Source organism: Saimiri boliviensis, chromosome 13, assembly GCF_048565385.1.
Source record: "Saimiri boliviensis isolate mSaiBol1 chromosome 13, mSaiBol1.pri, whole genome shotgun sequence".
Lineage (NCBI taxonomy): Eukaryota > Metazoa > Chordata > Mammalia > Primates > Cebidae > Saimiri > Saimiri boliviensis.
This window is the reverse complement of record NC_133461.1, coordinates 100,053,714-100,081,181: the sequence shown is the minus strand read 5'-3', so window position 1 is coordinate 100,081,181 and position 27,468 is coordinate 100,053,714. Positions and strand designations below refer to the sequence as shown.

General features: G+C 38.6%; 1 long non-coding RNA gene across 1 annotated transcript in view; it reads left to right on the top strand.

The window, feature by feature from the left end:
• Positions 1-27,468, top strand: part of LOC141580869 (uncharacterized) — a 602,033-nt gene that overhangs the window by 90,346 nt on the left and 484,219 nt on the right. The gene's annotated exons all lie outside the window — the stretch shown is intronic.

Genomic DNA, 27,468 nt, shown 5'->3' with positions numbered 1-27,468 from the left:
AATGAAACAAAAGCAACTGTAACTTTTTGAATATTAACCTGCTTAAGAAGCAGAGTGGAATTAAGTAGTCACTTGACCTGGTCGTATCCAAATATGAGTATGTTTTCTAAAAGAATGACCCATTATACTTAAATGAGAAAAGGCAAAGTAAAAGCCTTAGAAAGAAATCGCAGGCAACGTGACTGGGCGCTGCGGCTCACACCTATAATCCTAGCACTTTGGGAGGCTGAGGTGGACAAATTGTCTGAGCTCAGGAGTTCGAGACCAGCCTGGCCAACATGGCAAAACTCTGTCTCTACTAACAGTACAAAAAATTAGCTGACATGGTGGCGCATACCTGTAATCCCAGCTACTTGGGAGGCTGAGGCAGGAGAATCACTTGAACCTAGGTAGCGGAGGTTGCAGTGAGCCATGATGGTTCCAGTGCACTCCAGCCTGGGAGACAGAGTGAGAGACTCTGACTGAGGGAAAAAAAAAAAAACAACTAATAAAAACAGCAATAAACAAGTGGAAATACATCAACTTAAAAAGCTCTTGCAAAGCAAACAACAACAACAAAAAACACCTGGCAGATTTGGAGAAAATATTTGTAAACCATTTGTCTGATAAAAAGTTTTTACTATCCAAATAATAATCAAAAAAGAAATCATACAACCGTAGAGCAAAAAACCTAAATAACCCAAATGAAAAATGGGCAAAACCCCTAAGTATGTATTTCTCTGAAGAAGACACACAAATAGCCAATAGGGATATAAAAAGGTTCTCAGCATAGTTAATCATCAGGGAAATGCAAATCACAACACAATGAAGCATCACTTTATCACGGTGGTTATTAGTAAAAAAGAAACAGAAGATAAGTATTGGCAAGGATGTGGAGAAAAGAGGAACCCTAGTACATGCGTGGCAGGACTGTAATTTGGCATAGCCCTTTGGGAAATAGCACAAAAATTTCTCAAACAACTAAAAATAGGATTACCATATGATACAGCAATTCCATTACTGGGTATATGTGCAAATGAATTGAAATTGGAATCCCAAAGAGATATCTGCACTATTCAGAATAGCCAGCAAACAACCTATATGTCCACTGATGGATGAATGGATCAAGAAGCTATAATCTATACATGCAATGAAATATTATTCAGCTTTAAAAAGGAAATTCTGCCATTTGTTACATGGTAGATAGACCTGGAGGGTTATGTTGAGTGAAATAAGCAGACACGGAAAGATGCATACTATATGACCTCACTTATGTGTGGACTCTAAGCTAGTCCCTCTCACAGAAGCAGAGAGTAGAATAGTGGTTGCCAGGGGCTGCAGGAAGCAGGAAATGGGGAGGTAATGTTTGAAGGGTACAAAGTGTTAGTTATGAGGGATATATAAGTTCTGGAAATCTGCTTTTAACACAGAGCCTATAGCTGACAATATACATTCTTAAAATTTGCCAAGAGGGTAAATATAATGTTAACTGTTCTTACTAAACGCACACAAACACACACAGAGTAAACGGGGCAGGAGGAAACTTTGGGAGGTGGTGGATATATTTATGGCTTGGATGGTGGTGATGGTCTCATGGATGTTTGCTTATTCTCAGGCGTATAAAAATGTAGGCATTAAATGTGCAGTTTAAAAAACAACCAAAAAAGAAAAAAAAGCTAAACTACAGGAAATTGATTAAGAAACGATGGTACAATTGTCAATAGAATAGCGTGGTCATTTACATCATGGTTGGAAGATATTTAATAAAGAAAGTTTCGTTATGTTTTAAGTGAAGAAACAGGTTTCAAAACAAAATGCAGAGAGTTTCTCCCTCCTTCAGTCACACATAGCTATCCATTGACCTATTTAGTCTTTCTTTGGTTGGACTATCAAGAAAAAAGGTACAGCATAATGAGAATGTGGTCTATGGAGGTGGACCTCTTTGTATTTATATCCAAAATTTTCTTTCAGGAAATTTGTTAAGCTCTTTTTGCTTCTGGGTCTTCTTTTATATCTGCCTAATATGGCTGTTGTGGAGGATAAATGATTTAACTTGTGTGAGACCCTTTGTAGAATACCTAGATACAAAAAATAAATGTTAACTTTTAATTATGTGTTACATACACATGGATAGAAAAATTATAATGATTATATCTTGACGTTACATGTGTGTTAAAGTTTTATACTTTTTCATATTTTCTAAACTTTCTACAACAAATGCATACTTTATGCTAAGAAAATAAATAAAATGCATATGTGGAATAGAAAAGATAACTTGAAGATTCTTACATTGTGTCAAAAATAAAACAAAAATGTAACAATTATAAAACATAGCTAGATGTATTGACTCAGAGAGAAAGTAAAAGACATATAAACCCAATACAGTAAAAAATGCAGTGGTTGCCATATTAATATAATATTTAAAGAGAGGTCATTAAGAATTAAAAAAATTTAATCCACAAATATGTCAAAAAAGTCTGTTTCAGATAGTATATAATTAGAATACATACAGAATCCTTTATATGTAGAAATAATGCAAAGACATCAAATGGCAGACAAGTTCGAAATTTTAACACACATTTCCCAGCCTCTGACCACATGATTATGCACAATTTAATAATGAAAAGGTTTTGGTTTTGGGTTTTGAAATCCAGGCATAGAATTTTTGACTCCCCTAACAAATTTACTCCATTCAGGTGGGCAATTGACTTCTTTGATGCTCGGTTGCTCTGTCTGTCAAATTAGATTAATGTATGTCCTTATGTCACAAAACTGTTACAGGGATACATGAAAGAACTCTGGGTTCATGGATGGTAGTAAGTTGAAGAAGAGACTCTTAGAGCACTTGAAGCTTGAAAGATACTTAGAATTAGTCTATGAGCATCAGGAGGAAGGAAAATTTCCCCTTAATGTAACAAAAGATAGCTATTAAAGACAAGGCATGGAAAAGCAGGATAATAGTTTTGCTGTTGTTTTTTCTTTATTATTATGCTATAGGAGAAAAGATAAAGGCATTAGAATGTTGGCATAATCATGCATATAATGACTAGAGTGTGGAAGACGGTGCTAGGCAGATTGATTGAGCTCATAATGCGAGTATCTTTAGCAGTTAAGAGCCCTAGACTCTGAAATCATTTCCAAGTTTCAGATTTGTCTTTGCCACTTAATACCTATCTGCTTTTGAACACATTACACCTGCACACCTCAGTTTTCTTACATGTAAAATGCAGTTACTAATGATTGCTAAAAATGTGGTTACTAATAAACACCACATCTTAGGTTTTTAACATTTTTTTTTATTGTGGTAAAATGTACATCACAAAATTTACCATCTAAAGTTTTTAAAGTATACTTTCAGTGGTATTAAATACATTCATAATGTTGTGGAACTGTCACCACTATTCCTCTTTATAACTTTTTATCTTGTAAAACTAAAACTCTGTGACCTTTAAATGATAATTCCTATCCCCCTACCAGTGCCTGGCAACCATCATTATACTTTCTTTCTCTCTAATTTTGACTATTCTAAGTACCTCATATGAGTGGAATCATAAAAGTATTTCCTTTTGCAAATGGCTTCTTTGACTTAGCATCATGTTCTCAGAGTTTATACATGTTGCAGTATGTGTCAGGATTTCATTTTTTAAAGTTGAATTATGTTCCGTTGTATGGATACATTGCGTTATGCCCATCCTTTTGTGCATTTATGAGCACTTGGTTTTCTTCCATGTTTTTGCTACTGTGAATAATCCTGCTATGAATTTCGATGCACAAATTTGCCTTCAAGACCCTGCTTGCAGTTCTTTTGGCTATATAGCCCAGTAGTGGGATTGCTGGATCATGCAGCACTTCTATTTTTCATTGTTTTTGAGGAAATGCCAAACTATTTTCCATAGGCGCTGCACCAGTTTGACCAGTTTGCCTTCACATCAATAGTGTACAAGGGTTCCAATTTCTTCATATCCTTAGCAACACTTTTTCTTTTAAAATACGAGTCCCCATCCTAACGGGTGTGAGATCATATCACATTGTGGTTTCAGAACACATTTCCCTACTGATTAGTGATGTTGAACATCTTCTCATGTGCTCACTGGCCATTTGTATACATTCTTATCGTAAGTTCCTTAAAGTGTTTAAGGAGGTGGTATATTTAATGCTCAGGATAATCATTGGCATACAGTGTTTAGCTGTTATTGTTATTATTCCAATAAGTAGCTGTTCCCTTACCCTGTATTGTAAAGGAATCATAAAGGCTTTTAAGCAAGGCAACACTAGATCAACTTTGTGTTTCACAAAAATAACTCTGGAAAAAAAACCCAAACACCTCTGGCTTCACTGTGGTAAATGAATCACAGGGATATGAACCTGGAAGGCTACTTACAAGCCAGTTTCCTGTGTGTTTCTTCATGTTGGATAATCAAAATTAGGTCAGTCTGAGATTTTATTTTGTTTGTTAATTTTTCATCCCAGATATGCTGCTACAAAGAGTGGCATGAAGGTCTAAAGACTCAGGAGATGTTTGAAAGGTAGACGAATACATCGCTGATGTGTTGCTATGTTGATCCCCCGGTTTTCCTTATCACTGTGTTCTCTAGGGAGGCCCCCTGACTGAAGCAAACCATCAGCACTATTTGTGGAAGCATGGTAAACATTTTAATCTTTGTGGGCTGATCTCAATGGAAGGCAGATAAACCAAATCTCCCTTCTGCCTGCAAAACAATCAATACCAAAGAAGAAAACGAAAAGCACTTAAGCCAAGCTTCCTGAATGGATACTCCCAAGCAACACAGGAATGATTTTCCCTCAGAAATGTTATCTTGGGGATTTGAATCTTTTATATAGCAATGACAAATGGTTCAGAAGGGGGATTAGATACAGAGTCACTGAGAATGATGGAGATTATAAGTTCACTGCTGACATGGACAAAAATAAAAATGTTTCCTTAAAAAAGGTGAGTTAGTAGAAATACTGCTATTTGTGAAATATCCAGGCTGGTAGGAATGGAGGCAATTCTTCTAGCATTGTGGCTGAGGTGGTCCTTTATCTGATAGGTGGTTTTGAGTGCCAGACAGTGCTTCCTCACCTTCTGCAAAACAAGGTATTAGCAAGTACCTGAAATCCCACATAAGACATTTCATTCATACCCTCATAACAGTGTGGGAGTAACTGATGACCTCCATGCTCTAAAATCCTTATACGCTTTTCAGTCCTCATCTTAGTTAACCTATCCTTGACACTCCTCCTTTTCAAGACTTTTTCCTTGATTTTTCTGACTCTATTCTTTTGTGGGTTTTCTCATCTCTGTTTGCTTTTCTTTCTTTCCTCCTTTTTTTTCTTTCTTCTCCCTCCCTCCCTCCCTCCCTCTCTTCCTTCCTTTCTTTTTTGGACAGAATCTTGCTCTGTTGTCCAGGCTGGAGTGCAGTGGCATGATCTCAGCTCACTGCAACCTTCACCTCCTGGGTTCAAGCAATTCTCCTGTCTCAGCCTCCTGAATAGCTGGCGTTACAGGCATTCACCACCACACCCAACTAATGTTGTTGTTGTTATTTTTAGTAGAGGTGGGGTTGCACCATGTTGGCCAAGATGGTCTTGAACTCCCAACCTCAAATGATCCACCCACCTCAGCCTCCCAAAGTGCTGGGATAATGGGCGTCAGGCACCGCCTGTGTATTTTTACAGGTATCACTCCTTAGCTGCCTGTTAGTTGCCTGTTTTTCAGGGTTTCGACATAGTCTGCTTCTCTTCTTACCCCACCCAAGCTCCCCACATACTTTCCCTGATCCATCTCATGCCCTCCTTATTGACATCGTCATCTTCAACTATGGTTCTTGAATATTTATCTCTTGCCCTAATTTCCCCCTTGAGCTCCAGACTCTCATGTTCCAAACATCCCTGCCTGCTTGTCAGAACTCTGAAACTCATGTCCAGAACCATGAACTTTTCCCCCAAAATTGATCCTACTGCACATTCAGCTCCCAAGCCAAAACCCTTGCATTTATCTTGTACACCCTTCACTCTTGCCTTTCTCTGTATTTAATAAATTTAAAAATCCAGTTGTTTCTATCTTTTATCTTGTTCATAAACCGTTGGTTTCTTTCTCTTTCCATTTGACAACTTCAGCTGTCACCTGGATCATGTCAACAGCACCTCATTTGGTCTCTGGTTCTGTTCTCGATTTCTTCTAGCAGAGATAACAGAATGACTTTTTAAAAATGCCAATCTAGTTAGCACCCACCACTACTTTCAGGGCTTTTATTATTCCCAAGTACCCTCAAGAAAAATCCAAACTCCTTAATGTGGCATGTGACAGTCTTACCTCCTGCTATCACTTCTTACCCAACGCTACACTTCTGTCTTAAAACACTAGTTTTAATTCCTTGAATAATCTATTATTTTTTTCTCTCTCTGTCATTAGTCTTATCTGTTTGCATCTGTCCTCCCTTCTATGCCTCTCATTTGATGGGACAAGTCTCCTTCATCTTTATGGTTTTAGCTTAGACATCACCACCTTCTGATTTTGAAGCATTTACTGATCCTGTCCTTAAAGGCTGGGCTACGGGCCATGGTTAGTGTGTATTCTCATGGAGTTTTCCACTTCTCCCTGTGGGAGCACTTTTAACACTGTGTTGTAACTGCTGTATTTCCAAATTGATTCCCTGAACTGCAAACCTGAAGACAGATGCCGTTGCCACTGTATGTTCAAGAGCAGCCTTGCCAACAGGGTGAAACCTTGTCTGTATTAAAAATTTAAAAAAAAATCAGCCAGGTGTGGTGGTGCATGCCTGTAATCCCAGCTACTCAGGAAGCTGAGGCAGGAGAATCACTTGAACTTGGGAGGTAGAGATTGCAGTGAGCCGAGATCATGCCACTGCTCTTCAGCTTGGCGGACAGAGCAAGACTCTGTCTTAACTAAAACAAAACAAAAGAAGACATACGATGCAAAAGATAACAGCATCAAAAATAGAATTAAAAAAGATAGCTTAAATATAAGGAAAAGGAAGGCGTGTATCCTCTGTATTCCTTTTAAATATAGAGGAAAAGGAATCCTTCCTCAACCACAGGAATTTTTCACCACCTAGAACAATTCTAGGCTCATAGTAGGTGTTGAAAAAATATTTCTGGAGAAAGAAGAAGGAAAAAGAACGATTTTGTGACATTAAAAGGTTATTAAGTCCTGAGTAATTGAATTTTCAGAGAAGATGTCATTAAGTACAATCCGTATGAGTTTCCAACTGTGCTTAATTTCTTTCATGCTATGTTTAGCACAGAAATAAACACATTCATTATATAAATAAAGCTGTTAAAAGGTACAAATGACTTGCATCTGTTTTGCGATCTTAAAGGAGAAAAGGTTTACAAACCTTAAAACATACAAACCAAACACGTGATTTTTCTCCCCAATCTCCTTAATTCCGTGTCCTCTCTGTGTAGGACATAAGCCCACACTCTGCCTTACTTTTCACCTATATTTAAGCTATCTTTTAAAAAATTCTATTGTTGATGCTGTTATCTTTTTTGCTGTATGTTTTGTTTTGTTTTTGTTAAGACAGAGTCTTGCTCTGTTCCCCAGGCTGGAGTGTAATGGTGCGATCTCAGCTCACTGCAATCTCTGCCTCCCAGGTTCAGGTGATTCTCCTGCTTAAGCCTCCTAAGCAGCTGGGATTATAGGCATTCACCACCATGTCCGGCTAATTTTTGTATTTTTAGTAGAGACGAGGTTTCATCATGTTGGCCAGGCTGGTCTTGAACTCCTCACCTCAGTTGATCCACCTGCCTCGTCCTCCCAAAGTGCTGGGATTAGACGGGTGAGCCACTGTGCCCACCCTTAAACTGTCTTTAACTTCTGTTGATTTTACCTACTAAATATTCACTTAATCCTTCCTCAACCACAGGAATTTTGTATATATTCTTTCCTCACTTGGAAAGTGTTCCTTTCTAACTCCTGTTTCACACACACTTAACCTTCCATTCTCAGCTAAAAATTTTAACTTCTTTAGGAAGTTTCATTGAATCTCCTATTCTGATCATGTTCCTCTACTATTTGACTTGTTTTTTTTTATTTCTGAAAATTTTATAGGTATATGTACCCTATACATATTAGCATGACTATTCAAGGAATATTTATTTCTTCCTCTATGGTGTAAGATCTGTAAGAGTAAGAACTGTTTCTACCTTTTTCAACAACAGATTACTGGTGTCTAGAATATTGTCTTCCTCGTAGTAATACATCAATATAAATGTTTTGAATGCTGAATAATAACTATAACCTTCAAGATCAATAACCATATAATAATGCAGCTAATGTAGATGTACAAGGTCACTGCTATGCCACTGAATACATCTAATTGCCCCAGAATTGTAAGTGAGTGGATGCCCTCTCCAGAAAGTGACCCATGATCAAAGCACCTCAGTGTGATTATATATAAATATGATATTTTCCCCAATTACTGAACTCCATTGCACTATGTAGAACCTACTTTCTCACTGTGTGATAGATGCCTCAATAACATCCAGGCAGATTCTAACATTTTTCAGGCTGTTCATTTATTAGAACAGTTTGAAGCCAATGTTTATGATTCAATCCCGTGCACAGGCAAAATGCAATCACCAACTTGATTCAAAGCTCAAAACTTCCTATGCCTGCTCATCTTACTCCAGGTAGGATAAACCTGTTTCCAACTCCGTTGTCCTTTCAGAACTCTGGATAAACATGAGTCATTTGCCACTAGCTTTCATCTCCCATCTCCCACATGGTTAGTGTGTATCTATACCTCAGGTAACCAGGACCCCTCTATAAAATAAACCCCTGCCAAGTACACTGATGGCAGCTCTCCCTGACTACTGGGTTGATACTCCTTCACCAGTGTTATTAAGGGTTGCTCTTGAGTGGGGCTGCAATGCTGTAGCAGTCTATTTCCTGCTGGTACCAACACAGTTCATGAACCAATTTGTGAACTAGGCCCAAGTTATTTTCCCCATCATGATTTGGTCATAGGGAAACCTAAGGAGGCCAGAAGTTTGAGTTAAGATGTCATGATTTCGACGATGTTGGTAGGTGACCTGAGAGTCAAGGCCACTTGCTCATATAATTTGTTTTTGTCTCCTGAGTCTTTTTAGGCCCAATTCAGAGATACCACTTTATCCTGTAGGATGATTGCTAGCAACATAATGATTGCTTTATCCTATATAATGATTCTTTAACTTGTGACTTGGTAGATCTAATAACATCCATAATGGACAGCTTCTGTATCTCAATTATTTTTAATCTCATGGTCAGGGGCACAGACTCTTCTAGGGGTCAGTAGCACACTAAGAGTTGAGTTTCAAACGAAGATTTGTCTACACTGTAGATGGCATGGCTTTGCTCCAGGACACTGAGGATCTGTGCTACAATTACCCAATTGGAAGTTGCTAGAGACACAACAGAGTGTTCTTAATCATCACAAATTTCTCTAGCAACAACTCATGCTCTATCTATTGCTTGATTTGCAAGATGTTCCACACAACTGCCATTTGCTGGGCCTCACTCAAAATGGGTAAACTTCCTTGCCACCCAATAAATGGATTAGAAAAAGTATTTCAATAGTGGTGTATCGTACCCCCCACCCACCTTATTTAAAGAGGTATTACTGAAACTTTAAAAACTTCATTAATGTGGCATGTCCCTGAATATTCATGGAGTTTATCTAAATCCTAGATCTCTCATGGGGCATATGTGGGATTCTTCATAGAGTTCAGTAGAATCTCTTTATTGCCCAATTATATAACGTGAGAAATTCAGCTCTGGCTCCACCTCCTTCTCTGCACAGGCCTCTTCCCTTCTCTACCACCAGAACCAAGCATTTACTGGAGGAGTCTCCTCATCCACTAAAATACCATTAAGAATGTTCAAACCCAGCCACTTTTCTGGGTGTGCATGTAATCCACAAAGACCTTAAAAGTCCTTTCCACATGAAAGAGCAGCCTTGCCGTTTCCTTCACTGCAGTCCCACCTCTCATTCACCCAGTTCTCTTTTCATCTGTGTAAGTAGCACAGGGACATATTGAAAGGGTTGCTGTATAACTCAATATCTAAAGAAAAGTTTAATTTGACATTCTTTAGGCATTCCTACTATTTCCAGTTTTCTAGGATGTTTCCTTCCTTGACTTTCTATGGAGAAAGAAGGGGAATAATTTCTCTACGTGATCAACATTCTCCCCCAAAAGACTGGTAATGTATCCCTTTTCCCTAAGTCCCTTTTTTTTTTTTAAATCATACTTTAAGTTCTGGGGTACATGTGGAAAACATGCAGGTTTGTTACATGGGTGGGCGAAGTATATGAACAGACACTTGTCAAAAGAAGACATTTATGCAACCAAGAAACATTAAAAATATCTCATCATCACCGGTCATTAGAGAAATGCAGATCAAAACCACATTGAGATACCATCTCAGGCCACTTAGAATGTCAACCATTAAAAAAACCAGGAGACAACAAATGCTGGAGAGAATGTGGAGAAATAGGAACACTTTTACACTGTTGGTGGGAGTGTAAATTAGTTCAACCATTGTGGAAGACAGTGTGGTGAATCTTCAAGGATTTAGAATGAGAAATTCCGTTTGACTCAGCAATCCCATTACTGGGTATATACCCAAAGGATTATAAATCATTCTGTTATAAAGATACATACACACAAAAGTTGATTGTGGCACTGTTCACAATAGCAAAAACCTGGAGTCCTCTTTTTATATTGGCCAGTAATGGGTAGCTCTTTCTTTACTGATGTACTTTAGTAAACTTTTCTGGGAAGTGGTAGGTCCAGCTACCGATACACCTTGACCTTGAAATGCAGAATCCTTAGCATTCATTCTGCCTTAGGTTTGTGCCTTACTGATAGTTTCAGGACAGGAGGATCTTTCAACATCTTGTATGTTCAATATAAATCTCCTTTGATTGTTCAGGACAAGTCTTCAACATTGAACTTCATATTAATGAAATCATAGCTAGAGATGTGAATTGGAAAACTAAAACAAATGTATATTATATTTGTACCCCAAGCAAATAAAGTTAATTATATGAGTTATAGGTGGCTTTCTAAAAGATAATGAGATAAAGTATGACTGAATTTGAAGATGAACAAAAATAGATTATTTGGCTTGTAAGGCATGGCTTGCTGTATTTAATTCTTACAGGATCTTAAATAGGTTGCACTGCGGTTTGTTTTTCTGTGGTCAGTACTGCATCATTCTTTTATGTTCTTCCCCCTCTGGGGAGCACTTTATTTGGCCAAAGTTTCCTCAGATTTCTTAATTTCTATCTCAAAGTGTCCTGAAGATGTCATTGCCTATCACACTGTAATATGCTAAGAAATTTCATCAGGAAGTCAAACTCTTGTAGAGTTACTGCTGAGCAATAAAATTTGGGATTGTAATCCCCCACAGTTCCTAACCACTTCAAAGACCTGATATGTTTTGAATAAACACTTGATCTTCCCCAAGGCAAAGGGATGCTAAGCACTCCTATACTGTTAGTGGATGTGGGCTCGCATGATGACTTTCATAACAGAGTTCTTCTGACTCTCTTGCCGTGACTCCGAGAGTATCTTTCCTGTATCTCAGATATCTGTGGGGCATAGACCTATGATAGCTGCTTTGTCCATAATCTGGGACAGTAAAAAATCATGATGTACTTACTTGATTTCCTTTATTCCAGCAAAAGGGATGGTGGGGTCCCAATCAAAGACTGACTGTCCAATAGCATTAGGCCAGTTTCAGGAGACCTTTAACTTTAGTGTGGTTTTAGAGAACTGCTCGGTTTTTTGCAGCCTCCACTTTGTCCTAGGGGAGCTATTTTATTCTATTTGTCCTAATGATATTATACCTTGTAATTCCTAATGCTGCTGATTGTTTGACTCAGTCCTGGAACAGCTGATAGATATTTTAAGCAGGATTCCATATTCTGGGCTGAAGATTAACAACATTAGCTGGTTAAATGCTCAAGACACACTGGATTGTTGAGCTAATATTGGAAAGAGAGTGGGGCATTCCTTAAGCAAAAAAAAAAAAAAAAAAAAATCCACAAAATTTCAAATTCTAACAATAGTAAGTATATATTGATTTTGTACTGAATGTCCGGAACTAAACATTTTGCATGCATTATGTGGATTAGTCTTCCGAGTCATCCCTATGAAGTAGGTTCTATTATTATCTCAATTTTGTGGATGGGAATATTAAGATTAAGTGACATTCTTGCTCAAGGTCACACGGTGAGTAGATGTTAGAAATAGGACAGGATTTAGGTTGGTCTGATGCTGAAGTTGATGCTTTCAACCACTGTACTCTGTTTCCTCCTAGAATGCTAAAAAAGGCTGTCTTTGGCTTGGCTTCTTTTCTGGGGCCACTTTTATCCATCAGTACCTCCACAGGTCTGAGTGTGAAATAGTTCTTGCAGAACTTAGTCATGCTAGGAGGTTATCCATTCAGGATATTGAATAAGCATCAGGCTAAGGGAAGATATTTAGTTCTCTGGGTCTCTGTAGAGTCATCTGGCTTTGAATTAATGCTCTTGAGGGATTCAGATTCCCCCAATGTTGCAATCCCTTCATCTAACATAAAGGGAGGGGGTCTACATTGGGAGGGGTTTCCATCTATTAACTTTGTAGTTGATTACTTTATTCTAATTTTCAAGGGAAGACAGTCTTAAATTTTGCAAACACAGAGAGGATTTTAGCTTAATCACCCAGAGCTTCTGTGATCCCGGTACTTGGACCAGGAAAAACTTATATTTTATGTGGAGTCGGGATCTCTGTTTTATATCTTTGTTGCTTCAAAGGTTTCTACAAATAACCAGGTGACCTATTCCTACCTTTACATTGAAGTAGGGCTCCAACATTTGTTTTCATATGTGGGCCTAGCTACTACATAAGTTATTTAGTGTATTTATTATTATTTTTTATTTCTTATAGTACCTTATTTTATTTTTTCTGTTTTAGATATAAATTGATCTGTCACAAATCAAACTCATACAAAACCAAAACTCCATTTTCCTTTATGGGCTCCCATTTCCACTCAGAAGAAAAAGATTTTATCTTGTTATTACTTACTTACAATTTAAAAGTCTCTTTTGGGTAATATTCCTATTGAAGTATTATCATTTCAATATTCCCAGCTCTTTCTATAAGTGTTCTTCTTTTTTTTTTTTCTTATAGTCCTTTCTCATCCTTCATTTAATTTAATGGCAGCCTAAAGGGTTTCTCCCTTTGATACTTTGTATTGGTTTGTGAGCACTTTGATTATATATTCCAAAAATGCTTATGTTTTACTGCCTAAGAGAAACAAATATGACCTGATTAGACAACTCTCCAATATAAATTTCATAACAAGTCTTCTGGTTGACTGTTCTATGACATCAGCAAAGCTTTGCCTCATACCTCAGCATATAATTTATAACCTATGAGAAATTACCCCTGCCAAAGCATCTTCTTTTTTTCTTCCCTTCTCTCTGCCCTCCCCTCTCCCTTGTAAATAGGCATCTCCCATATATTAGCTTGAAAATGAAAACCTGGGGAAATTTTCCTGTAAGCAATCTATAAATAGGGGTAAATTTTTCATCCTAGTCACTTTGGTTATTGCTCATAGAATCCTATAATACTCAACAAACTATCCAACAGCCTATTTTTTTATGGGGTTGAAAGCTTAGAGCATTCCAGTTTCAGAGAGGACATTAAAGCTGGGATCACAGTTCTTTTGAAGATGCTGTCTCTGTCTATACAGCCTTAGAGGCCGCAAGCAGTGGGGTCTGCAACGGTCAGGATAAACTAGGTTATGCTGTGAAAACCAAAAGCAAGCAAACAAAAAAAAAGTTCAGTGCCCTAAAACAACAAAGGCTTGTTTCTTGTTAATGCTGCATGCCCATTGTAGGTCAGCTAGGCCCTGTTTCCTGCAGCCTCTCAGGAATCCAGGATGACAGAGCAGGGTTCTTCTTGAATAATGCTTCACAAGGCCCAGAGAAAAGATGATGACATCTTAAGCACAGGCTCCTAGGGCTGCTAGCAGAATTGAGCCACACATTTTTAATTCATGTGAAGGAATGTGATTCTGCCAGGTGTTCGAGAGAACAAGGGAGTGCTTAGAAAACGATGCTGCTAAAAGACTGATAGGATGTCTCTTTCATCCCAAGATGGTTCATTTGGCTTCTACTGTTGAGTCAGTTTCACAAGGAGGATAGATACAGAAAAAATGGGCGTTGTTAAATTTTGAATCTTGGACTCTCTTACGGCTAAAAAGTTGAGCTGAATCACTCATGAATTTCAGAAGTTTATTTTGGAAGCTGAGGAGACTCCTTGTCCATTTTCCCTAGATCCACAGCCTGTTTTTTTTTTGTTGTTGTTGTTGTTGCTACAGGGACATAAGTCCAAGCTCAAGTAAAATGATACCAAAGAGAGAATTTTTCGCCCTACAGTCTAGGTTAGAGCCACCAGGAGCATACTACTGATTGCAGGAAATGCCGACCCAGCAGGTGCAGCCCCTGGTTGATCCGAATATTCCTAGATGAGTACACTGAGAGAGAGAATCCAAAGAGTTAGGACTCCAAAGAAAGTATGGCACAAATCACCATTTTTAATACTCTTTGCTGTAATTCTATAAATGTCCAATTTTGGCCTAAAGGGAAAGATCTTCAGATTGCCCTCCTTAAAGTTGGAATGAAAGGTAAGTGTGCTGTTTGAATTCTTCCTCAAGGACAGCAGTGACCTTAGATGAGGATTCTTTTTGGTTCTTTTTGGTGAAGGCGCTCTTCGTTAAGGGAAAGATGTTGCTGAGAAACACTGGTCCTTTGCCCTTGTTTCATTAACCACTGATTTTTCAAAAAACTGTTTGCTCCAATTGCTTTGGGCTCCGTTGATCTCTCTCCTTTCCCATGCTGTCGAGTGTGGCATGGCTTTTGTAAGCATTTGTTTTCTAAGTAAGATGCTTTTGTAAGTATGTTTTCCTAAGCTGCCATTCCCTCCTAGTATCTAGTGCTGCTATAGGGCTATGAACCCCACTCCTGATACTTAGCCTGGATTTCCTCCTCTGTTCCCATAATCTCATGTCAAGACCTGATCTTCAAAGATCTTTTGAACAGATATTAACCTATAGATAAGACCAATTAAGCATAATAACCTGATTAGTTACTTATTACTGCTTGACTGCTGCTTTTTATGTTCCTTAATAAAATACTGCAATGTTTTTCCAGTATTTACATGAAAACTTCCCACTTGAAGGGGACACTAGACTTAAAACTTGGACCCTAGTATCCATGATGTCTTTCCTATGTATTTATGTATTTGTAAGCCTGTACATTGATCTCAAAGGGTTGCAGCTTCTTTTTTCACACATTTTTTTAAGCCCATTTTAGTGAATTGTTTAAATTTCCAAGTTTCATTTATTGCACTCTGGGTTCACATTTTATTTCTGATTCTGCTCAGTCTCATGATTTTGATACTTCCTGGCAGCTCCCATACCCAACTGCCTGGACTAATGAAAAATACAGTTTAAAGAGAGGATTAGAACAGTGTATGTTCTTGGAGGACTTCAAAACACAACTTGTCAAAAAAAAGTATTTAGTTTTAGTTTTTACACATGCTACTGTACATATTTATGGAGTACATAGCAATGTTTCAATACATAAATGTATAGTGATGAGATCAGGATGATCAGCACATCCATTATCTCGAATATTTATCATTTCTCTGTGCTGGGAACATTCAACATCTTTCTAGCTATTCGAAACTGTATGTTGTTGTTAATGGTAGTCATTCTACAGTGGTATAGATCACTAGAACTTATTCCTTTTATTTATCTAGCTGTAATTTAACACAACCATGGTAACTCACTGGCATTACCAGGTTGGGTCTTTGTGGCAGATAGAGTCTATGGTAGCTCCCATGGGCTGTGACTGCTGGTATTCATGCCTTTATGTAAACCCCTTTCTGTGTGTGAGTGGGACCTGTGATATGCTTCTAACCAATGAAATATGGCAAAGGTGGCGGGCTCTCATTCCATGATGACTTCATGTAAGTCTCTGGCTCGTTAGCAGCCTCCCACTAGTCTTTCTCTCCATATTCTAGCTTTGAAGAAGCAAGATGCCCTGAATCCTTTAGTTACTAGGAAATGAATGCTGCAAACAACCACATGAGCAGGGAAGCATTTGCTTTCTGAGACCCAAGGCAGGGGACCCAGCTGAGGAAATCCAACCCCTGACCCATGGAAACTGTTAGGTAATAAATGTGTGTTAATTTTTGCTATGGAGTTTGTAGTAATTAGTTATGCAACCACTGAAAATGAATTCAGTCCCTGAACACTCAGGAACAATTTTAAGGAGGCGACAACTATGTCTGGTTTGGAATATTTCTCTCAGCACGGTGACAGTCGCTGTTTCTAAGAGAAGGAAACACTTGAGGGGTCCCTCTGAGCCCTACGATCTAGACTGGTTCCACAAACAACTTGCAAACCCACATCAACTCTACTCCAGTGGGTGAGAAATATACAAATTAAAGGCCAAACATGGCTTAAACAGGCTGCTCTTGAAGGCTTTCACTCTGACTGAGAAAGTCCTAGTCCAACCCTTTGTGTTGTTGGCGGCTAATGATGATGCAGGTGAACCCCAAAATTGTGATTCAGCCTGGAGAGTTCTTGGCTTCATGCAGGAAAAAAAAATCATGAGGAAGATGACAGAGCAAAGTGAAAGCAAGTTTATTAGAGCAACAGATTACAGGAAGATGATCGCTCTGCAGACGAGAGTGGTAGTAGCAGCAGCAGCAGTGGTGGCTGCAGAAGTTATGCCTTGTGGACAGCCTTGTGATTGCTGGCTGGCTGTATGTAGGCTATTATCTGATTACATGCTAAATTAGGAGCAGGTGATTTATAAATTTTCTGGAAAAGGGACAGGGAGTTTGCAGAACCAAGGGCTCCTCCCGTTTTAAGCCATATAAAGTAACTTCTAGGGGTTGCCATGGCATGTGTAAAGTGTCATGGTGCTGGTGGGAGTGTCTTTTAACATGCTACATATATAATTAGCATATAATGAGCAATGAGGGCAACTAGAGGCTGCCCTTGTCACCATCTTGGTTTTAGCTGATTTGAGCCAGTTTCTTTGCTGCATTGAGTCTTGATCAGCTCCTGATTTGTTCAGCAAGGTCTTGTGACTTGTGCTTGGAAAGCAAGTCCTGCTGATATTGTACCTTGGTAACATCCCTTTTCACTAGGACATAAAGTGATTGGTTAACCTGGAAGCCTTCCTTGCCACACCACCATGCTCCTTATCCCTAGCTGTGTCCCCTAGTGGGTCAGGGATGTTCATCGTGGTTGTGATGGTACAAAGTTCTCTCTTCATATGTCTTTGCCAGACCTTCAGGTCCATTGTATTCCACCATGTCTCATGTTTGTTCTGAATGACATCCTAATTTCCTTTCAATGAAGTCTTGCATTTCTTACAACTTTTTTCTTATAATACACTACATGCTCAATTTTAACATTACATGGGTTTTTCCTCTTTTACAAGTTTCTTATTGGCTCCTGACAACCTCCCAGCATTCCATCCTTCTTTCCGTTCCCTGATGCTACCCAACTGGTCAGGGCAGGAAAGAAATATGAAGGTTACTGGAGGGAGGGAAGTAGGGTTGATGGATTCAGAGGATCGTTTTAGCTACTTGTTACAGAATACCCAATTAAGCGTGACTTAATCATAAAACGTTAATTATTTTACCTTCCAACGGGGGGAAAGAAATGAGCCGGTTACTGGATGGAAGGAAGCAGAGTTGATGGGTTCAGAGGATCCTTTTAGCTGCTTGTTAAGAGTGGATTAATCATAAAAGGTTCATTATTTTACCTTCCATGGGGTAGTCGAGTTCTGTAATGCAATCATGTGCTGAGGCATGTGAGAATTTTTCTGTTACTCAGGTGCCTTCATTGTCTTGTTCTGCCATCCTTGGTGTGAGAATGGTACTTCTCCTCATGATCACAGTATGACTGCCACAGCTTCCAACATGAATTACATCCTCATAAGAGAAGATCCAAAAGCAGGGAGAAGCAGATCTTCATCTGTGTCCCTTCTAAAGACTGAGGAAAATATCCTCAGAGGCCTGCTGTAGTGTTGGATCTTATTTGTCAGTTTATATAACATATCCACGCTTATACTAACGGCAGTGAGGGGAATGAAAGTACTATAATTGATACACGTCTTCTGGGGCCAGGAGGTAGTCATCTTCTTTGAGCACAGGGGAAGCTGACTATCCAAATAAAATTGGGGTTCTGCCAACAAGAAGTATGTGGAGTTACTGATAACGCCTCTTGGCAACCAATAATGTCTGCCTCTAAATTAAGATGCAGAGAGGGGATGTGGTTTCTTCTGATCACGTGGGAATTTAGTAGTGGAGTTAGATCTAGAATACCACCCTTCTGTTCTCTCAGCACGGTGACTTTTTTTCCCTGTGTCTTTGTTTCTTCTTCTATAAAAAGGATAGTGCTTGCATGAGTTTTATCGTGATAAGCATTATACTAATAATTAAAAAAAGGAAACCTGCATGCAAGATCACTTCCATGTGGGACAATGAAACAGTAACTTAAATAGCTACAGCTCAGTTTCACAGATGCTGCTGCCTGGATACAGGGAAGGCTGCTGACTTATCAGGCAGCTCTGCTGGGCTGGTTCCCTCTCCCACCTCTGACAGCTGGTACACCTTGTTTCATCCATTTCCTCTTATTTGCTGCCTCTGATGTATGTCCCCTGTATTAAGGTGGGAAAAAAAATGCCTTCTGGGGGTTTGGACTGCAGACCAGCCATCCATTTCTTTTGCCCCAGTTTGTCTACAGAGCTGACATAACTTCTGTGGAGTTTCTGGAACCATGTTCCTCCTCATTGCATTTGATCCAGAGAAAGGACTAGTGCTGGAGAATCACCCACTAGAGCAGGTCGATAATCTCTCTCTGCTTTCTGCCTTCTAGAAGCTTGCTTTGAAATTGCAAAAGAAATGCAATTTTTTTTTTCCTTTGGAATTTGGAATTGCAAAAGAGAGAAGATGGGCTAGGCACGCAGCCTTTGGTTGACATTGGATAACTCATCTTTGTCTGATTGGGCAAATGGGGTGTGGTGGACTCACAAGAGAAGGGAGCCTACAGTTCTGGCAATCACTGCTGAGTCCCGAGTCAGCATCACCCCCTCCCGCAGCTCTCTCAAGTGATCTCCTGGTCAAGGACACTGCAGGAAGAACAAAGTCATGTGGTTGAGCACTGAAAATGGATGCTTTGAAAGCAGGCTGACATTTGCTTTTTAATTATCTCCTCTTGACTTCTGAAGATAAATTTTCTTTTCATGGCAAAAAGCCAGGAAGAAAACAAAATGTTCTTTCTCGTTTCTATGGAGCTAACCATGTCTATACATTAACCTTTAGCATCGATTAAGATAAATGCCATTTGTACCCATGATGCTTTGAGATTAGATTTGAATTCATCAGCCTGGCTTTTGACAAGCTTGTTTTCAGTGTCTCTGAGTTATGCCCCCTAGTCAGAGAGGAAGTTAACTGATCCAGTCCCCTAGTATTACTTTGATCAAGATGAATGAGGGCTTTTGGGCTGGGGTGCTTTTTCCTGTTTCCTGGGTGGTTTTTTCAGGCACCATAAAAAAGGTCTTTGTGCTCATAATTAGCTGTAAGACAATCCATGCAGCACCCCATGTAGCAGGGCCAATCCAAAATGCAATAGTAATTCAGAGCAGAAATGTCCTCCTGCTGAGGTTATCATGACAAGCTTTGTGGAAGAAATTGATTATTGGATTGGGGAAGTAATAATGTTTAAAATATAATCAGATCCATACCCTTTGTGAGGGGGTGTAAACAATGAATAATTCATACAGCTTATTTGATTTTTAAAAACATACTTGAAGCTCATCTTTGGTTCATGAAAACAGCACCAGCCTCTAAGTCAGTCCATTGAGTTATTTGGGTGGTGGTGATGATGGGCTAGTGTGTCAGGTGTATCCGCAAGGTGGAGGTGCTCAGTAGTGTTTGTTTTGCTCAAGCAAAAGCATTTCTTCCTTAAGAAGTTTTAAATCTAAAATTCTGAGAACTGCTGCTGTTGGGAAACAGGGGGCCTGAGTTGAATTTTTCTGCTACACATCCGATTGTCTGCCTCCTCAACCTGTGAAATTCCTGTGGGTTCTGCCTGAAGTAAATTCTAAGATACGCTTTTACAAGCTTTTAGATTTCCAGAAGTAAGATTGCTTTTCCTTTATTCTTTTTGTTGAAAGCAGAGACTTGATAGAGCAGTTGAGTAGCCTGTAAGTGGAACAACCTGGCTCACAGAGATAAAGGGTTTGAAAAAGCTACCTTGCCCTCCTTGCAGCCATTTTCTGCTCTCAGTGACAAAGTGTATCTGTGTCCCTCCCAGATAGGAGATGCAGACAAACTGCCCTTCATAGGGGCAGGGAGGCAGATCAGCCCACCAGGAAATACTTCGTTCATGTGGACCCCAAATGTATCTGCAAGTTGTGGAAGGAGCTCTCTGCAGCTGTTAGTAACTTGCTGTTTTTTTTTGTGCGGGAATAAGAAAGGTGACTAAAGACCAGCTTGCTCCTGTGTCTTCATGCTTTTAAGAATTCTGAAGAGTTACGGGGAACATTGTGTCTCGGTTATTGATGGTTTAGCTCATACCCTATATAGCGTACACTCCTGCGTAAAAGGAAGGAAGCTAAAAAGGGGCACTAGGGAATAAAGAAGGAGAGAAGCAAAGGTCAATGGAGATGGTGGCTCAGGAGCTGAAATCCCAGCTGGGCTCCCCTCCCCTTCTGCCTCTGAATGCAATTTGTACTCTGCATCCTTTGCTTTCCAGCTTCCTGCTTCTTTGCTGTCTCCCAGGGGGAGTTTATGGTTGCAGAGACGGTTTCCTTAAAAGGCAGCCGCCTGTAGCAGTTCACTCTGGGGGAGGAAATGAGCAGGACACATTGTCACTGGAGCCTCATTCTGGGAGGACCTGGAGAGGTTTTGGGTCTCCAATACCGCTTAGGATACATCACGGGCAAACCAGGCCAGGCAACTGATCTGTCTTAGATCGTTAGAGGACTTTTACTGGGGAGTAAGGAGAATCTTTGATGGCACTTGCAGAGAGAATATTTCACATTCTGAGGGCAGACATATTAAAGATGGGTTTGATTGTTCATTCATGTTCTGAGGACAGGGCAAACATGTTTCTGCAGGCAGTGGTCCCCACTCACCAGCATTCTTTTCTCCAGAGGCTCCAAGGTCATGACGGAATAAATGGGAGGGCAAATTTCCACACTACTGACCTTAGATAAAAGCTTGGACTCCTCCTGGGAGTGTGGGCTACCTGTCCCTCCGCCCATCGCTCATCTTCACCATTGCCTTGTGTCTTTCACATCCTTTTAACCCCTTCCTTACCTTCCTTTCCTTCCTTCCTGACTTGCAGAGATTCTTGTCCCCCACCCACCCCCACCCCCACTGCTGCCTGCCAACTTCCAACAGGGATCAAGTTTCCTTTCTGGGCAGGATGATTTATTCTTCACTCCAAATGTAAGGATATCCATCTTTACTTCCAGCATTGTAATTATATATTTCTAAAATTATTTTGACTCTGAGAGGCTTTTCCAGCCCTTCGCAAAGTGAACCTTAGAGAATTCTGCTGAAGAAAAAATCCCGCAAGAAATACCATATCAAAACATTCTCTGGTTAAGACAATAATGCCCCAAATACCATCCAAGTTGCCTTCAGAGGAAAATCCATCTCTACATCAAAGTTAATATTGCTTTGAATTATTTATACCAATTGAGTTGCATAAACATTTACAAATGTGGCAGTGACAATGGATTAGCAAAGCTTAATGACAGGAGAATCATCACAGGTTAGAGATGTCTTTATTGTTTTCTCTTCTTATATAGCCTTGTGAATCTTTCTTCTGAGGCCTGTCTCTGTGGCATTGTTGTTATATCTCAGATTCATGTTGTTTCCGGTTCTCAGAGCAAGATGACCTGCATGTGCTCAAAAGCATTGCCTATCAGGTTTTCATTTACTCTGGTATTGGTGCAGTACCGGATATTGTCTTAGTTTAACATGGTACCTTGTATGACGTCCTAAGTTTGAAGGTGTATTCGTAGTGTAGCAGTCTGTGAAGTAAAGATCCTGCTGTTTCTTAAGCCTAAAATTAAAAGAGTAAATCTCAGAGAGATTGGCATTTTAGATGTTGCTATTTGTTTGTGTCTGAAAAATAAAACAAAAGTAGCCCAAGGAATAGAAAACCCCCAGAAGCCGAGAACCCATGAAAGAAAGCACCGCTCAAGTTCCTCTAGTTGCTCTGCTGTTCTCACCCTGGGCTGCAGGAACCCAGTGCCTTCAAGCTAGATGCAGCTGCCTAGAGACCTGCAGTAGCATGTCTTCTCTGTGACTGCACACTTGAAGATTGCTATGTTGTTTACTCCATCAAGATCACTGAACGTGTATTTTAATCCTTCTCAGTCAAACACTCAGTTAAGTAATCTCAGAGCTAAAGGCCTTTATTTGCTGGGAATTTCCTGAGCCACAACCAGGGCAATGTCTCGGACAGACCTGGGAAAGGGAAATAAAGTGTGAACTTAGGAAAGAAAACAAAAGAACAAGATATGGAAAGTTAATGTGCTTTTGCTCACCAGATTCCCTTTCTGCCTCCAAATTAAGGCTTAGAGCTTTACACACAATCTGCATTTTGAGCGAGATGGTGTCAGATTCAAGAAGAAAAGAGAGCAAAGGTGATTTAGAGGACCACTGTATCAAGATGTATTTTAAATTTGCAACTGTGTATAGATCTTGTGATATGTAACAAGTCAGGTGTTGGAAAGGAAAGTATAAATAGATCGGATGGTCAATTATGATGGGAAAATAGTGTGATGGCAGAATTTCAATGCATAAGAAAAACATTGCTCAGTAAATGAAGGTAATAAGCAAATGACAACCTCTGAATCAATAATGGTAAGAAAAATATGAAAAATAGACAATCATGAACAAGACAAAAACCCTATAGAAAATAGTCAGCTTGAGGTGACAATTCAAAACAAAGAACAAATGCTCAATTGGTGTGAAAAGTAATCAAAGATATAGAAGTTAAATGTAATAAGATTTTTTTTTCTGTGATTCTGGCAGCCAAGTGTTTGTGTTTTGGTTTTTATAAACGCAAACCAGTGTTGATGAGGTTACAATAGAAAGATAAACACATTTTTTAGTAATAAGAACATATATCCAAACAACTTTCTTACAGGGAAATTTGGTGCTATTGTGAAAAATTTAAATAATGCTCTGTTCATGTATTGTTGGCTTTTTTGAGGCAGAGTCTGCTGTTTCCCAGGCTGAGGTACAGTGGCACAATCTTGGCTCACTGCAACCTCCACCTCCAGGGTTCAAGCAATTCTCCTGCCTTAGCCTCCTGAGTAGCTGGGATTATAGGCACGTGCGACCACATCTGGCTAATTTTTGTATGTTTAGTAGAGATGGGGTTTCACCATGTTGGTCAGGCTGGTTTCGAACTCCTGGTCTCATTATCCACCCGCCTTGGCCTCCGAAAGTGCTGGGATTACAAGTATGAGCCACCAGACCTGGCCTTAGTTTATATTTTTTAACAATACAACTCAAATTCCAGAAATCAATTACCATGAGATAATTAAAGTAGTATACAAAGATTTAATATAAATGTATTAATCTTGGTTTAAAATACTGAGAAATGGAAAACAAATATCTGTAAGAAGTTAGGTTCAGGTTGGGAAGTTATTAATTTGCTATTAAAATAAGGGACCCAGGAATGAGTCAGTTCTGCTTGGCTTCATCACATCTCTTCTCCAAGAATACTGGAGGGAAATTATATTCCCTCATGCAGGAAAAGAAAACTGGCAGTGTGATGCAAGGTTATACTTCAGCTGTATTCTGACTCTGTACTTCAGCTGGTTTGGGACATGTAGTAGAAACACTCTTTTTTTTTTTTTTACCAGATAAGCTTGAATAAGCTAGAGGAGAGAAAGAGGAAGAGAGAGACAAAAAAGAGAGAGAGAAATATATAAAGATGTTCTTCCTGGTAACGATTTCAGGGCTTACTACCTAACTGAAGCTACCACCTTTAGCTATTCAGAGTCTCGTGTAACTTTTCCAAGCATGGTTTCTACTTGGAAGAAACAGAATTAGAGAAACAAACATGAGTGCATCTTCTGCCATTTCAGAAGAAGCTGTGCTGGGACCAAAGTGGCTTCAAAGAAAGGAGAGAGTGAAAATGCCAATGGCTGAGAACATGGAGGCCTTTATCCAGTTGAAACATCACTGCCAGAAAAATACAGTCTTAATCTGTTCCTAAACTTGAGCAGTATGCTCTCCTCCTTGAAATTACAGTGCAGGCCAGAATGCTCATATATTACATATGTCTTGGGGCATGTATTTGTATCTTATTAAAGATCAAAGCATTAGTAAACATGAATATGAAGAGTAGAGTGAGAAGATGGGGAGTTTTGTGAACAAAGCTAGCTTTAGTTTATATGGTCTAGGTTTAGTGGTGTAAGAATTATGCATATTTATTTAAAAAACTATGTATGATAATGATAGCTGATACCTCAAAGTAGTGAACTTAGAGATGAGTCAAATTTACTTTTTATGCAAAATTTTAAAAACATGATTATGAAATATTGCAAAGTTCAAGTTTGACTTCTATCCCGATGAAGTAACTGCTATCAGTTTTTCCCTCCTGCCATAAACAGCTAGGAAACTGAGCATAAATAAAAACATTGTTTGCAGACATTGGAAAACAGACAGCAGAGAACTGAGATTATTGAGATAAGGGTTAAAAAGTATGTGAGCAAGAAAATGACCCTGGTTTTCTGCTTAAAAGCACTTTGTAACTGTAGTGCAGGAAAAAGGAATCTCAGCAGAGAAACAACAGATTACAAAGCAGAAAAGATAGAGATTGGAGTTTGGGGAACTTGAAGCAGCTGGAATATGTGGGAAAGAATACTGGAGAGGTGGGAGCTAGACAGAGATATCCAGAAATGTGTAGAAATCCTATTGAGATCTTGGCTGATCACTAAGGTGTGTGTGTAGAGGGTGAGAGTCCATGAACTCAAAATGGAGTGAGGTATGTTTAAGTTTTTATGAGCCACAGAAGAGATACCTCATGGAACAAAGCATTCTGTGGATAGCTAAGAAGGATCATGCCTTAATAGTAGTTCTAAACTCATCAGAGTAAAATGGTATTGTAGACATACCCTAACAAACCTTAAAAATAACTTTGAGAAGGATTAAGGAGGCCCACATGTACCTTAGTGGGACACCAAAACAATAAATTGACATTTAAAAAAATAGTTAAAATCCATATGCTCAAAATAGAGTAACTTTTATAAATTCTGCATCCGGAAAAATACACTGATATGCAAAGAAGCTATGATTATGTCCCATAACCAGGATAAAAATCTATCAAGAAATAGAATTAGCAGAAAAGGGAATTTAAAGCACCTATGATAAATACATGTAAGGATTTCAAGGAAAATATAAACATAGTAAGAGGAGGACGGAAGATACAAAATGATTTTTGTGTTGAGAAAGGTAATATCTGAAATTAATACTTTGCTAGAAAGGCGTATCAGCAGATGAGGCCCTGAAAGAGAATCAGAGAATTTAAAGGCAGTGTAATAAAATTACACTAACTGAAACACAGAGATAATAAAAGGTTAAAAAAAATTTGAAGAGATTGATGCATGAGCAAAACCAGTCTATCATCCATGTAATTATAATCTTAGAAAGAGAACATTGAGGGCAAAGGTAGGGACAGAGAAAATATTTAAAAAAGCAGTGGCCAGCATTTTTTCAATGTAATGCAAAATATCAATTACAGATAGATAAATTTTACTGTATCCTAAGTAGTATAAACCCAAAGGAAAACCACAACAAGACACATTATAATCAAACTACTGAAAACCAATGACAAAGCAAAAATCTAAATAATGGACAGAGAAACTTCTTTATGCTACATTATGTTACAGAAATAAAAATTAAGATAGATATCTTGTCAGAAACAATGCATGTCATAAGACAAGGAACTTGAAAGTGCCACAAAGAAAAACTGTGAACTTAAAGTTGTATAGTAAGTAAAAATATTCTTAAAAAAAAAGGGAGAAATTAGTGCCAGCAGATTGGCACCAAAAATGTTACAAGAAGTTTTTCAGAATGATGGAATGTTAAAACAGATGGCAATCCACATTTATACAAAGGAATTTAGACCACGCACATGCTGAACAAGTTAGACAATGTAAATGCATTTTTATTGTTTTTACACTGTAAAAATATAATTGACAGTTTGAGGTATAAATTGTAGCAATGTATGTGATCTGATAATTTTCTGTAGTAAGCTTTGATTGTCTTCTCTTTATTATTTGTGTATCTTCTGTGGTTTTTGTTTTGTTTTGTGGTTACCACGAGCCTTACAAAAATATTTGATTTGTTTATAATCTATTTTAAGCTAATAATAACTTCACTTCTGTTGCATCAGTATTTTTACCTTTCCCATACCTATTTGTTTTTGGTGACACTGTTTACATCTTTTTATATTTTGTATTCCTTAATATTTATTGTAGCTTTAGTTATTTTAACTATTTGAACTCTTAGCTGTTATACTAAAGATATGTATGTTTTATACATTCTTATTACAGTATTGGAGTATCATGGTTTTGACTATGTATTCACCGCTACCAGTGAGTTTTATGCTTCCACGTGTATTGATGATAGTTTGATTCGTCCTTTCATTTCTTCTTGAAGAATTTGTTTATGCATTTCTTGTAGTGTGGGACTAGCGATGATAAATTCCTTCAGCTTTTTCTTGCCTGAGAAAGACTTTATTTCTGCCTCATTTCCAAAGGACAGATTTGCTGGGTATAACATTATTCTTTGGCAACTTTATTTTTCTTTCAGCACTTTGAATATATCTTCCATTCTCTCCTGAGCTGCAAGGTTTTTGCTGGAAAGTATGCTCATAGCCTAATGAGGATTTCTTTATATATGACTTGACATTTTTCTCTTGCAGCTTTAAAAATTCTCACCTCATCTTTGATTTTCGACAGTTTTATTATAACCTGCCTTGGAGAGGACCTCTTTGGGGTCTGTCTATTTGGGAAAACTTGGACTGCGTAAATCTGCATATCCATTTAGCTCCCAAAATCTGAAAAGTTTTCAGCAATTATTACATTTAATATGCTTTCTGTCCCTTTCTCTGTCTCTCTGCCTTCTTTAAATTCTATAAAGTGACTATTTGTTCACTTATTGGTGGCCAATAAGTCCCATAGTCTGTCTTTGTTCTTTTCACTCTTTTTTTTTTTCTCTAACTAAATCATTTCAAAATTAATACCTGTCTTGAAGTTCAGTTTCTTCCGCTTGACCTAGTCTGCTGCTGAAGCTCTCTATTACATTTTTTATTTCATTTGCTGAATTCCTTAGCTCAAAAATTTCTGTTTGGTTCTTTGTTAA